The 12680-nt window shown below is 39.2% G+C and overlaps 1 protein-coding gene across 4 annotated transcripts in view; it reads right to left on the bottom strand.

The window, feature by feature from the left end:
• The window catches only part of CLMP (CXADR like cell adhesion molecule), a 49458-nt gene that overhangs the window by 30181 nt on the left and 6597 nt on the right, over positions 1–12680 (bottom strand). The window contains exon 2 of one of the 4 annotated variants that reach the window (XM_078379627.1): positions 6298–6380. The exons of the other annotated variants lie outside the window; for them this stretch is intronic. The gene's annotated coding sequence lies outside the window, so the exon portion shown is untranslated. The remainder of the gene's footprint in view (positions 1–6297; positions 6381–12680) is intronic. 4 annotated transcript variants of the gene reach the window in all.

Here is a 12680-nt window from a genome sequence, read left to right as displayed (position 1 = left end):
CGACTCACACAGGATATCGGGCGGGTGGGTGGGACACAAGCCTCGAAAGAGGCCGAGCATGTGGGGGAGCGTCCTTTTAAGGATGCTCCCACCTACCCCCTCGCACAATCCCAAGGGGAGGGCAGTTCAGCACTCATAGCCGTCCCACTCCGGAATAATGAGTCAAGTCGCAGGTGATGGGTATAAATAGGGCCACACTTTATTAAATCAACATGACATAACTTATGGCTTAGAAACCAGGGACCTGTGATGCTGTGGTATCAGGTTTGGTGCAGAAACTCTCACAGGACCCCACCACCACCACCAATGTAAACTCAGAAAGCCCAGCTATGCATGTAATAAAGAATTTAGATAGCTAGTAGGTGAGATTTATTAAATCTTAAAGTACACTCATAATTAGTAGATCTTAGTCTTAGGAGGGCTTAGAATATAGTTGATTCTGTTTTTAAAAAGCCCTACGGGGTCAGCTAAGCTTCCAGGACTAAAATGAGTGAATGCAGAAATTATTGTATGCTCAATACATCTAGCAAGAAAGGCAAAAAGTTCATCAACTTTCAGATCTATAAAGCCTCTAAAACAGGTCAGGATCATTAGAGTTTTTACCTTCATCAACTTTTTTAGGACCGTTAGAGTCAGAAATCAATGTTGCACTCTACAGTAAGTTGACACGACTATTATTAATTTAACAAGAATTTAAATAAAAGCATAGGAAGATGTTACTGACTTCAAATCTGCTAATCGTCTGGCACTTGCATTCATTTTTATATACTGCATACGGACAATGTGTATGCTCAGAACAGAACAGTGTGACCTTCCTTGGATCCTGATATTGGGAACTTCTCTTCATTCCTATTCACGTTTTAAAGGAGGCCTGCACCAGAGCAATGTGATGGATGTGATCCAACCCAAGTCAGTCTGTTTGTCATAGAACATTTACTGTACAGAACAGTACAGAACATTTACTGCCGTAACTTCTTTACATGTTATACTGGGCTGACCTTCTGAGGCCTCCTCTGCCTATGGCGGGGAATGTCCTGATCTTGGCCTCTTGGACAGGGGGAAGTTACGTCATGAACTAAACCACGGCTGTCAGTGGCTGTAAGGATCTGTGGCTCATTCAGAACTGTACGCAATAAGAGGGAAAGTCCCCATCGCTCTCTATATAAGCCGTGTATAATTCTTCAAGAAAAATAAGTCCTGTCCAGTGTGTTGCAAACTTGGGCCTTCCCATCTCACTCTTGCATCAGCCCAGGCTCAAGCACATCAGCACTCGTTAAAAACATTTACTATAAATGGTAATCAGGTGAAATATACACAACTGCCAAGAGAAACAAGCCATATCCGATATAGCTTGTATATATACAGCTGACAGTTACCATAGCCTAGAGAAAGCTCCAGTCCTAAACAGTGTGCGCTTCCCTTCCCCCCAAGCAAAACTCTACAAAGCAGTGTTGTTTAAAGAAGCAGAGGGGGGAAAATGCATGTCAGAGTTTTAATGCAGGAACCTCTTTTTCTAACCCCAGCACTCTAGGCACAAGGTTCCCCAGCAAAACGCCACACGCCAGCCTCCACTTGTTTACACATATTTTGCATTATGAGACAGCCAGAAGGAGATCATTAAATCTACTGTACTCAAGGGAGACTAGTGAACCCAACCAATCACAGTAGACCACATATCACATGGAGTTGACGCTTAGGCAATGCGTCCTCCACATTCTATTTTTCATATATAGCAATGTGTAGTTTATTTAACAGTTAAAAAACAGGTTTGTAGACCTTCTATGAATTCAAGACAAGCTCCATCAAGTTTACATGTTTTTAATTAGAGTGAAACTGAAATGTGGGGGGGGGGAAGGAATTGGGAGAGGACAATTTCATAAACATTTCGACCGCTTACACAATATGAGCACTCAGCTTTTCAACAAGCAATCCTTGAATATGAATCTGCTGATTATAAGTACAGTAGTGCCTCGCAAGACAATGTTAATTCGTTCAGTGAAAAACGTCATCTTGTGAAAACATTGTCTTGTGAAATGCTATTCCCCATTGGAATGCATTGAAATCTATTTAAGGCTTTCTAATGGGGAAAAATCGTCATCTTGCAAAAATTGTCCATAGAAAACATCATCTTGCGAAGCGCCACAGCGATCGCTGTGGATTAATCGTCCCGCGAGGCAATAGTCTTGCGAGGTACCACTGTAATTCCTTCCTTCCTTCCTTCCTTCCTTCCTTCCTTCCTTCCTTCCTTCCTTCCTTCCTTCCTTCCTTCCTTACTTACTTACTTACTTACTTACTTACTTACTTACTTACTTACTTACTTACTTACTTACTTACTTAATGTATTAATTGTATAACTTGAATTTCTTTTAAAGTGCCTAAGGTGCTTAATGACAATCAAAGCAAAAGTTAATTTTAAAAATAACATTAATATAAAAGGACCAAATCTGAAAATGTCATCCAGTAAAACCACTGGATTATACCTAATACCTATTAAAACACAGAGGCCAAAATCATGTTTCTTGGCATAGTAAATGAAAATAGAATAGGCCTGTGAAATCAATGAGGGTTTAACTCCTCTGTATGTTCCATTCATTCAAATGGGCCTACTTAGAAAATGGGATGGGGTGGGGAGAGGAAGCTTTTAATTAGTGTAAGTTAATTTAAATATTTTCAATGCCCAGTCCAGTTTTTACCAGGTGCAAAGTTATGCAACAAAATTTTGTTCCACAGCAACCAGATTAATATAATGGACACAATGAAATTATAATACATGGAATGAAACATGGTTTTCTGGGACATGAAACACCTGGTAAAATTTTAATAATTTCCTCCATTTTGATTGTTCTTTTCATTTTCCATTTTTGAACCAAGTGTGCAGAAATAGAAGCAAGACAATAGTCTTCAGAGTGTTCTGTTCTTGTTTGGTCCATGTTACTTGAAAGTAAAACCCTTCTACAATGTGTTAGTTCTTGTCACATACAGCACTGATGGTACCTGTCTGTCATGGGTTTGGAGGGAAAGTTCCATCCTATGGGGAGTGGAAGGCGGGACATCAGGGGGGAGGAGCTGTACTGTATATATTTGGGGGAAGTCCTTCGTAAGAGAGCTGACGTGGAGAAGTGGAGTTGGAGTCTGTGGGTCAGACTGAGTACAACTGTTCGTCAGATAGTACATACCTGATAGGTTCAGGTTTCTATCTAGGTAGCCAGAACGGATAGGTTCAGGGTCTGTGCGTTACCTTAAAGTGTTCCGTGGGAACCAATCTGTTGTATGTGTATGATTGGGACTATACCAAGTTCCAGTATCCTATTTACCTGATCCTTTTATTTACCCTGTTTGTTTTTTCAATAAACCTTGTTCTCTTGTTTATTAAAATCCATTCCTGGTCTGGGTGACTTGGGAGAGCGAATGGTTGGTGGCAGCATAACTACAGGGTGGGATACTCCAGTAGGTCTGGGGTTGCTACAGTTCTTAATCAAATAATTGCACTGAGAGGAAGAACTTATATTAAATAATAAACATGGATAAGAGTTCTGTTGGCATACATTTCTTGCATATTTCCCACCCACCGGAACAAAAAATTTACAAAGGTGTAAGTCAGACAGAGCTTTGAGTTGAAATCTTGCTTTACTCGAGAGGTACTTAGTTTGGTGGAGACCTTTGTGTTTTCCCATACTTCAGACCCAATACTAGGACACTTTGTTTCCTTTAATCTGTGAATTGCCAGATTTTCAAGAGTTTTCACTCAGCTTTTTAACCAGAACAACATTTTATCCCAGCTTGTGACATCTGTGTTCTGTTTTGTGAGGATTTAAAAACAGCCTTTTAGAACAAGAACAGAGAGATATCTCATACACAAAATTTGCAGCTTTGAAGTGAGATTTTGAAACAACCTAATTATTTTCATTAAGCTATAGTTTTCTTATTTTTTATGGCAACTAAGTTGAACTATTTTTTAATGAATCGTTGTGATGCACATTTAATAAATACCCTATGTCAACTGTTCTGCACAGTACTCTAGAAATGCTCCATAATGTATTTAAATGAATTTTATACTATCATGAATGTTAAATTGCAGTGTACAATAAACACAAAAAAAATTCAGCAATAAGTGTTTATGGTGCAAGCATAACTGTTGCATCCTCATTTGCAGGAATTATAACACTTGATTGACTAGAAGCCATGGTCCACTATGCAAACTTTTGAAATAGGAAATCTATTGTACTAGAAAATGGGGTTGTTTGTTTCTCTCTTCCTATAATGATAGACTGTGTTACAACTGAAACAAAAATTTAGGTTTGGCGTTTATAAAATTTCCAGATCTCTAAAACCAGAGACATTCTAAACCTCTTGTATATTCTGTGTGTGTTGCTTTGTAAAAGGTTTGTATGAATGAATTCTAAAAATGCCGTGTCAGTGCTGAAAAACAAGACAGAGGGCTCAATTCCACTAACAATAAAATCTGCTGTTGTACCAGGTTCTTCTTAAAAAAAGAGATAATTTAATTTTAGGTACCTGCACAAGTGGAGTACTGTGCCAGGGGAGCAAGGTTTTATGCTCTTCTGCCAGAGGTCTATTTATTTTGGAGTGGATGTGGAATTGATTCATTGAAATCAATTCCGCATATGTGTACACCCCATCTGCTATATATATAAAATATATATTGTTATCTGATACAGCGCTATACCAGATTATCAGGATTTTTAAAACATTAAGAGCACTGTGCTTGCCGAAAAAGCTGATGCCCACCCACTTGCCCCTCCTCAATTGCTCTTCTGTTTTTCCCTTCACCTGCCCACTCGCTCCCCTTACTCCCCCAAATGGCCCTTCACCTGGCCAATCTCTCTTCTGTTGCGGTCACTCACCCCCATGCTCAATCCTTCACCAACCAAGTATCCCCCCACTCACTCACCTGACTACTCATTTGCTTGCCCCTCATACACCAGATTGCTCACCCACCCACCTACCCTTCAGTCAGGAGCCCACAATGGGGAGCCCAAGCTGATGCGGTAGCAGCAGTAGCAAGGAGCCCATGGCAGTGTTAGTGAGGATGCACACACCAATGCAGAAGTTTTGGATTCAGGCTAATGTCCATGTAACTTTAGTCCAAATCCATGAAACCTCCAGTCCCTCTGCTGGTTTATTCTGGCAGTGGAAACTTAGTTATGGTAGGTGAACCAGAAAGCATGATACAGCCTTCACAATATAGATCTGATTTTATTTATTTGTTTGTTTATTATACTTTTACCCACCTATCTTCATCTTTCTTTGTCAGAGATTAATATGGTTGCCATTGGCTGGCATAGTTCTTCCCCCAACCCATTTGCTCCTTACAGAAAGAGGGATACATTAAGTTCACTCAGGGATGTTATGTGAAGTCTTTCTACCAACAGCTTCAATCTGAAGTCACACCAGCTTTCTTTGTACATCTTATCTCAAGATTCTCACATCTCTACCATCTATTCCTCTGTTGTTTCAACATATGATTTGTTTGCCACATCTTTGCTTAAGGGGATTCCTCATTTTCACTCTCTCCGCTCCTGTCCCTAAGTTGGTAGGGCAGGATGGCTTCTTTTGGCTGAAGCTTATAGGCACTGGCAGTGATGACACAGAAAAATAAAACAAGGAGTGATTCAAAGCAACAAGGGTTCTGTCTACAACATGCGGAATATACAGCTAATGTAAATGTGTCCCCTGTTATGTTTCAGCTCATTTCTGAATCTGACCACCTCTGAGGACTTGTTGTTGTTGTTTTGTCATATGGTGCATGTAGGTGGAGAAAATCTTGTTGTGGATTTAAAGACTTCAGATAATTCTTACAAAATATGGGTCTTTGTAATTCAGTACCTTGGAAGGAAGATTCCTTGTTGTAGAATATTTTATAAGGGTGAAATGAATTTTTGCCAGGGGCATCATTTCATCTTTTTAATGGACATTTCCCATAGAACCTGAAGGACTTGGATATATTCAGAACCAAATTGCAAGCCACCTACTCCAAGCAGTTACTATTAAGTAAATGCTGTGAAATTTTATGCCGGAACGTCTAAAAAATAATAATAAGGTCTGAAAATGTCCTTAAACATCTCTGATAAGGAGGTTAAGCTGTGCTAAATGTTTTTTTTTTCCCATTTCAAAACCCACGTGCATAAAATGTGTTAATTTGAGGAGATAATTCAGCTGAAGATGTAAATTACTGACACTAGTTAATGGTAGGAAGTGTAATCTTGTTACATTGCGCAGTTATTTTTTTTCTGATCTACAGAGATTATGGAACACTACAGCCAAAATCACTCTTACCTTGGTGATGGAATACTGTAGAAAAGAAATAGGATTTTTTAAAAATGAGATTTCATGGACAAATCAGGGTTAGGGATGGCAACCTAAGTACAAGAGAAAACCTTGTCACATTCTTTGTATACTATAGAACACAAATGTTAAAAGCCTGTCATAAACTCTCTGTCAGGTGTAAATGTACAGATTTTTGTACCTGAACCTCCCTTTTTAAAGAAGTATAGGCATAACATAGCTAGAAAGCTCCATAACTAACAGTGTAAGACTGTTTTATGTGTTTAAGAGCATAGCAGTACAGTTCTATACTTAAAAGGGCAATTTTGTATCTCATTTTTTGATCCGGTAACTCCCTGGTAGATGTAGGTAGAATGCTGTAGGTGTAATATATCTTGACTTCAGCAAAGCTTTTGACACAATGCCCAATGATATTCTGATTAGGAAGCTAACTACATGTGGGCTGGATAAAACAACTATCGGGTGGATACACAGTTGGTTATAGAATTGTACTCAGAGCGTATTTATCAATGTCTCCTTGTCAGACTGAGAGGAGGTAACAAGTGAGATACCACAATGAATAAATAAGAACTGTTTAAGGAATCCACATACAATATTTACTTCTTATGCCCTAACAGATCACTCAGCAAAAGGTTTTGTTAGAATTTAAGGTGGTGCAAGAGAATAGAAATGTATGTATATATTTTGCTATGACCTTGTCTCTGGCATAGATCTTGTAGGTTTCTGGAAAGTTACAGAAACATACACATGTTTGAACAAAAGGAAGAAGAAAATGAGTGTGCGTTTCATGTATGACAGTGTCACTAAAAAGCATATTCAGCTTTCTAGGGGGAGCCCCAAACAATCCTTTTTTCTTCTTTTCTTTCTTTCTCATCTTGGACTCTGTGATTAATCTGAATTTTACCTTAGTTTATTTTTATGTTATATGTAAACCGCCCAGAGTAGACATGTTCTAGATGGGTGGTATATAAATCTAATAAATAAAAATAAATGCATATAAATTCTTCACCCCTAATTCTATGTTGGATCTGCAGGATGGTAAAAAGATGCTGATCCATTATTTCATCTTGAAGAAGAGTACTATGCCTTTAATAGATAAGTTGAATAGCTTTGAGAATACAGTAGTTACATCTCATAGTGCCTCAGCATTAGAGAAGACAGACAATACTGGCATCTCAAGTAATTTATTTAACAGGCCAGTTAAATAAATCCTTCTTCATGGATGAATGTTATCAACCCTCTTTCTCTTATGTTTGTCTCCTATCAGAGTTTTTCCATGAGAGACTTACCCAGAGCTGGAAAGCAGAATATTAATGCAGCTTCAGTTGACTTAAATTTGTTGCAGGGGGGGGGGGAACCCTAGCATTCTTGTATATGTGAATATTGAATGGGGAGAGGTCAGTTGCAAATGAGAAGCAGGTTAGCCTTGGAAGTCTGTGTTTTCAAAAATTGACTAGAGGTACTTGTGCAGTCTAATTCACAATGAATATAATAAATTGTAATTTCCTCAAGTTATAGTGTCTCTTCGTTCTGATTATAGGGCTACTGGTTTGCAGGACATTTACAGCTGTAGAGTGAAAGTTAAATGAAATATGTTACCTAGTGATACAAAGAATATTTGCTAATTCTTTGTTCTCATTTATTTATGCTACCTCAGTTGAAGAGACACCTTGATGAGGGATTTCAATACCCCAAGGGATTCCTTTGTCTGAAGACCAAAAAGAGAGAGAACGAAAATTCTAATTTGAGTAAACTGTCTCTGTTAGTATCCTTTGTGAGAAATAACGTACACACATACAGAACGACTGAATGAGTGTTTTGAAAAGAGGCAAATGATACTTTCAGTGCTTTGATCCTCAGGCATCCATGCCACAAAGTGGCAGCTATGGTCATTCTGCATTATGTGCACTATTTTCATTGCAGCATTACTTTGAGCAATTCCGCTTAACTTGTACAAAAATGGTTCTGTTGGTTCTCCTAGTTCACCACATTTACTCTCTTTTGTCAAGCAAGGAAACTAAATTGTTGGCTCCTCTTGAGGACAAACAAAAAGCAAGGATTTGCTCGATTAGTTCCTATATACTGTTGGGTCACGGGAATCTTATTAAGTCACAGTACAAGGGCTTAGAAAAACATGTATTACAGGACTAGGTTTCTTTCTTATTTTCACATTGGCTTGTTGCTAAGTCTTACTGGAAATGGAGAACTATTAAATGACCTCAGATTCTGTATGATTACCTAGATTTTTAGGTTTTGATATGCATTATTTCATATGTGTGCATAGAAAAATAAACTTCTAGGCAAGGCGATATTTGGCGTATGCTACTATCCTGCCCTGATCCCATCCCTGTGCATTTCTGAACCGGCAGTGGACATACACAGCATTCTGTATTTGGAATTTGTGTTTCAAACAGTTGTTCTCCGACTATGGTTACAAGACCCAGTACTAATATGTGGGATAAAACCTGCAGCAAAGAATTGATGCACCCGGTTACTTCTGGTAAACTCACGTGCTAATGGATATGCATTCACTAATCCAACGCAGCAGTCATGATGCCCAGGGCATTGCTAAATTGAGGAATTGAGTCCAAGTAATTAGTGGGAGTATTAATGTACATCACAGGATCATTAGCTGCAGAAGAAGTGACCTTGGAGTCCTCAAAATTTCTCTTTGTTTCTGCACTAACTAGCATTTTTGGCACCATCTTTTCGTATTCAGGATCCTCAACACTTCTTTGAAATCTCTGTAAATATTACAAATCTATTTAGCAGTTTTATAACAAAGAGTTCTGTTGTCTGGGGGAAATGCCACAATAAGCCTGTTAGTCTTTAAGGACCCACAGGATTTGATGCCCTGAGCATGCTATTGGTCTCTGAAAGTTTACTAATATTCATGTCACTGAAGGGGAAACTGAAGCTTGGATAGAGTTCTTAGTGCATTTTTCTAATACGTAAAATTTGCTCTTTGAATGTCCTGCATATTTACATTTCATTAAATAGCAACACCTCACAAAATGTGTCTGTTGTTGTTGTTAAGGTTTCTTACTACAATGAAGCATTCAGAGGTAAGACATTGCAGATGAAAATATATTGTATTGATTTTAAAATATGTGCGCATTCTAAGCCTCAGGAACTCAGAAGCCATGTGACCTAGGTTTGACAAGTTAAATATCAAATTTATAGCTTGTCTCTTACTTACACAAGTTGGATCCATCATTCTGTTACCTTCTCAGGTTTTCATTCAATATTAATGCATTTGTGGACTTTCCTCTGCAGAGTCCTACACCTCTTCATGGCCATAGTAGGTGAAGCAAAAGCTCTGTTTGCTTCTTCCAAGTTAATAAACTTTCAAGTATGGCCTTCAATGTGGAGTGCATGTCTGCCATCTGAGAACCAGCCTAGCGAAGTACAGAGACGTTTAGTACAAAGAAGTTGGCCAGCGGGGGATGAATCGATAGGCAACTGTGAACATGACAGTATTAAATAGTTTCAGTCTGCTTCATGGGGGAGGACAACTACAAACACCAGTGAAATCATAGATTTTCAAGGCATTCAACATAGAATATTTATTTATATTTAGTCCATTCTGTTACTGAGGTCCTTACTAAGTTAAGTGAATAGTTGTTGTTTTTTTACAAAGTCATTTAGCTTTGCCTGACTATGATGGGGGAAGTACAATATTCTGGGCATGTTTATTATGTTGGTGCTTTGTAGAAGAAACTATCAGGACCGTGTTTGGGTATCAAAATACTGCTGACAAGTAGACAGAGTTTTGGCTTCTGTTTTTTCAACTTCAGCCTCCCAGTTCATTAGTTAATTCTTGTCATCACCTCCCCAGCAAGTTTCAGCTTGCTTTAGCCTGCTGCCTCACCTGAGGGTGCCAGGAGCCAAGTCTGGGATTTGTTCTTTTTATGCCTGAAGAGATTAAACTAAACGAAATTGTGCAAGCAGGAGCTGTGATCTATTAATTGAGCTGGCTGTGGCTGAGGCAGTGGTCTGTCCTTCACTACAGAAAACTGTTTCAAAGCAAGCAGTGCGTCAGCCGTAAATTAAAGTTTTCTTGAAGTGGATGTTGCGTAATAAAGGATACATCTGGTGAAGTAGGTTCTTGGCTTTAGTAGCTCATGCTTCAGTTGAGCCAGTTTGTTTGGGAATTGCCACATCGCTGTTCCCTTTGCCATGAATTGTCCTGAATACGCTCCCCTCTAGCAAGGGGAGGCACTCATTTTGACACTCAGGAATTCATCATTTAGAAAAAAAAATCTGCTCTCCCAGTAGCCCACATTTATATTTTAGTTTACAAACAAAGAGCCCATCATTCAGGATCTCATCACGCAGAGGTGGAGTGGGCAGAATAAGTCCGCTAGAAATTGTTCAATTGTATCTCCCATTATCCTTCGCCTGGAATAGTTAATAGTCACCAATTCACTGTTGTTGTTGCGTGCTGTCAAGTCAGAACTGACTTATAGCAACTCTAAGAAAGGTTTTAAGGTAAGTGAGATATTTAAGGAGTGGCTTTTTCAAGCTCTACCCACCCAGTGCGTCTTCATGTTTGAGTGGGGATTCAGACCCAGGCCTCCTGAGTCCATTACTCTATCCACTACACCAGTGGTCCCCAACCTTGGGCCTCCAGATGTTCTTGGACTACAACTCCCAGAAGCCTTCACCACCACCTCTGCTGGCCAGGATTTCTGGGAGCTGAAGTCCAAGAACATCTGGAGGCCCAAGGTTGGGGACCACTGCACTACACCACACTGGATATCATACCAACTGTATTATGAAGGAATACGTGGCCAAGAAATGAGTTTGTTGGTAAAGGTATATAACAAGACGGAGGAGGGAATATTACACATTCAGAATCTTGGTGAGAGAGGGGTAATGAGTTTGAAAGAAGCAGTAAAAAAGTGTCCTAAAGGGGGAAAAAACCCTCTGTTGCTACGACTTCATAAAGAGTCTGTTTCTCAGCCACTTGCAGTTTCAAAATGTGGCCAGGTAAGGTATCTCCCACAGTGGTTGTGTCCATTGGCTATGTGAACTAAGACCGATGAGAGGTACTGCAGACAAACAACACACAACTTGCCCGCTTCCGATTTAAGAAATACTTGAGGGGTTGAAATGAATCTGGCTATGCACTGTTGCTTAAGAACACCAAAACACAGCCAGTCCAGTATCCTGGAAAGAATCCAAACAGACGGTAGACCCTGGGATGATCTGCTAGAAACTAGCTAGTGCTGCACAGAATTTTTTCTAAAAGCCTGTGAATTGCCCTGCATTGCCTCTGCCTTCGGGGCACAGAGCACTTGTCTCCATATAAGTGGACATAAACTCTTTATGATGAAATTATTCTTTTAATATTATGGGGAATATATGTATTTTGTTACACTGTGTTGGAGGAGGGTTTGTAATGGGCAAAATCCTCTGGCATAACTTTGGCCCGTCATAAATTGGATCAGGATGCTGGAAGTAATTAATGAAAATTTAGTTAAAGCTTCCTATCACCCCACTTTGTCTTTCGAGTCTCTCTAGGCCTTTGGGAACTTTAGGGTGAGGAGAGGAAGACATTTTTTTAAAAAAATCACTGCAGGATTAAATTATTTCTGGCACCCTGATCTGATTTATGCCAGTGCAAAGTTCCACCATAGGATTTTATCCAGTACAGCCTGTCATTCCTTCAAGAAATCAGTGCAGAGTTAAGATTGTGCCATATACTGTATATCATGCCACTACATGCAAGTGTGTAGCTGATACATCTAGTAAGAGTGCTAGTCCAAACCCCAAAACCTTTATGTTGTAGCTGCCATACCACTGCCTCAGGGGATGATGTGATTTTGAGATACATTAGTGCTGTTCTATATGTTTGCTTATTTCATGTAGTATCAACAGTTGAAATGTACAAATAAGCACCCAGGTTTAATATACATTGGCTCATATTTATGGACTGTTTTCCAAGGAACCCCTTTTAGCTTTAACCTATTATTTACACTATAATTAATTAAAATAGTCAGTAATCTATAATTAATACTCTGTAAACTGGGTGTTTCCATCATTTTGAAATGTTAAAATGATGAACTCACGAAGAAACAATGAAATGGGAGAAGACTAGTAATCCCCCTGTGAATAAAACTCTCCAAAATAAACAGAATGCAAAGTTGCCAGTTTGGGACACTGATCAGACTTCACTGTGAGGGCTTGCTCCATGCAACAGATTGAAAAGCCTTCATTGTAATCAATGTGCTTATTGGCATTTGTTCTGCGTTATCCCAGCCCACAACAGAATCTTTTCCCAACAACTTTCTCTAAACAGCATGTCAGCAAATGGTTCTTTTGTACAAGGGGGGTTGGGGTTGGGGTTGACACTGGAGAATCTGGCTTCA

This window comes from Pogona vitticeps, chromosome 8 (assembly GCF_051106095.1).
Source record: "Pogona vitticeps strain Pit_001003342236 chromosome 8, PviZW2.1, whole genome shotgun sequence".
In the NCBI taxonomy this organism is placed as follows: Eukaryota; Metazoa; Chordata; class Lepidosauria; order Squamata; family Agamidae; genus Pogona; species Pogona vitticeps.
This window is presented reverse-complemented; position numbering and strand designations above follow the sequence as displayed.